Here is a 2,402-nt window from a genome sequence, read left to right on the forward strand (position 1 = left end):
TATCTGAAAACTTTATTTGTACAATATTGGCATTAAAGTAGGTACATGAGGGCCCAAGGTGAAAATTGTTAAAAGATTTCTTAGAATTTGATTGTTCTTCTGAGCTAACTGTAGTTTATCAATGGCTTGTATATAATAAAATATTCAGAATTTAAGTGTACAGTTTGATGAATTCTTAAGCTATATCTATATCCATATCTATCTCTTCATAACGACCTGTCTGTCTGTCTGTCCTGCTGTGATGGCGTCTGCGTTACTATGGTAATGGAAGCTATGCCACCAGTATTTCTAATATGGGCAGAGTCACCCACAATGGACAGATTTCAGCAACTTTCAGACTAGGACAGACTAGGCAATCTACTTCTGAAAAAACAGTCCCTTATGAAATGCATAAATAATATCCATATACCTAAAAAGAGCGCTGGAGTCCTGGTGTGGTGCTATGGGTTGATGTGCTGGACTGCAAAGTCACTTTGAACCACAAGATTGGTGGTCCAGTCACTCCTCGGAAACCCTATATAGGGTTGCTATGGCTTGGAACTGACTTGAGGGAACTTAACAACAACAATAAAAGGAATACCAGTTAATATGGATAATTATTTATATTATTTATGTTCATAATGCCAAAAATTAAGAAATCGTATGTTTTTACCAACTTCTGTAGTCTGAAATTGGTCAAACATGCAATCAAGATGCATTGATAATAATTAATGATTAGAATGTGAAAGTTGGAAACAAAGAAGCTGGGTCAACAGTTGAAAAATATGACCTTAGTGATAAACATAATCCTGGAAATTTAAGGATAGAGTTTTGTAAAACTAATGATTTATTTGTAATTAGTAAATTGACAATCCGTCAATTCCTGTAGCCTTATTTTTTCCCCAATGTCTCAGTGCAGCTTGAACTTCTTCCTTCAACTCCATCAGTTCTAAGTCATATGTTTCTGAATTGGTTGAATGTTGACCAATTCTTTTTGGTAGAGTGACTCTGTGTATTCCTTCCATCTTCTTCTTCTTTTTTTTTTTTCTTTTAATGTTTTATTGTGAATTATGTAATTATGTGATAGCTTACATGGGAGAGCATTAGCTTTACATTCATCCTATTGCAATGATTACAATCCCCTCCATGCATCATCAACATAACCAAAGGGTATACCCTGCAAGCCTTCCCTCTGGTCGTCAGCACACAGCCCCTCTACCTCTCTGGGTCTAGAGTCCCCAGCTGCTCCATCTGTCAACATCATTGTCTCTGCCTCCATCTCTGGAGTCACCTTCTCTGGGTAGTGTCCCACACTACACTCTTCTCCCTTGATGGGTCCAGGGACCTCCACTCCTGGACTGCAAAGTCAACAACTCCCCTCCTTTTGCTACAAGATGCTACCTTTGCATTTCCAACACTCACAATCAGTCCCGACAACAATTATTCACTATTGTACTACAAGAGACCTATCCCCATCTTCTTTCATCAGCCCTGCCCAGACAGATTAGATACTACTCAGTGGAGATTCTACCTTCCTCTGTGCCCTCTGGATCTAGGCTCCCTCTTGAAAGTCTGTAAGCCAGTCACTTCTTGTCTTTGTAGGCCCCTCCTCCCATTTTGGGTAGCCAATGTCCAAGTTGCCCATCCCTGTCTACCCTGTGTATGAAAGGGATGAGAATGATCCTCGCTGTAAAGATTTGTTCCCTCTTTTGAGCTTCTGGATCCACAGGTATAGGTCAAGTTCATCAAATTGTATCAGATTATGCTTTTTTCCCTCTTCTTTCTTCTTTCGGTTGAGCTCTGATCATCCAGTCATTGAAGCCAGGTCAAGTGGGTATTATCTGCAAGTGTGGGTGTTATTGTGCATATGCCCTTACTTCTTATCAGTTGGATATTTCCCTCTCCACTCTAGTCCTCTGTGGCTATGTCACTGACTCTGGGCCCAGGAGTCCTCAGGTCTTGCCACACTGCTGGCCAATCAGCTCTCCACCTGGGTTCACAGGAGTCTATTGAATGTGTTAGGGCTTAGTTTGCTGCTTCTTGCTGTTTTTTCCTCACTTCCCCTTATCGGTGACCAACATGGTCACCAATCAGAGTGCATGTCTACTCGTATATTCCCATTGAGTCTTAGTCTTGGAAGGGGTTTGCCCTGAGGGGACCTGACCACTTGCCTTGATGTCTCCTGGGCAAGCAACTTGCTTGTTCTTGTAGTAGTCAGTCAGACTGACTGCCACTATTGTTTTGTATTTTTCCTGTCGGTCTTTTTTTCAAGAAGTATCCTCTGTTCTTCTAGCCACTCCAGGCTGGTCTGCTTGTCCTTTCAAGCTTCTATCTTCTTTTGGTGCTTTATGTGTCATCCTATTTTTTGCCAATAGAGTCCTTCAATGTTACAACCAAGATCTGAATTTTTTCTTCAGTTCTTT

The sequence above is a fragment of the Chrysochloris asiatica genome, unplaced genomic scaffold (assembly GCF_000296735.1).
Source record: "Chrysochloris asiatica unplaced genomic scaffold, ChrAsi1.0 scaffold00103, whole genome shotgun sequence".
Lineage (NCBI taxonomy): Eukaryota > Metazoa > Chordata > Mammalia > Afrosoricida > Chrysochloridae > Chrysochloris > Chrysochloris asiatica.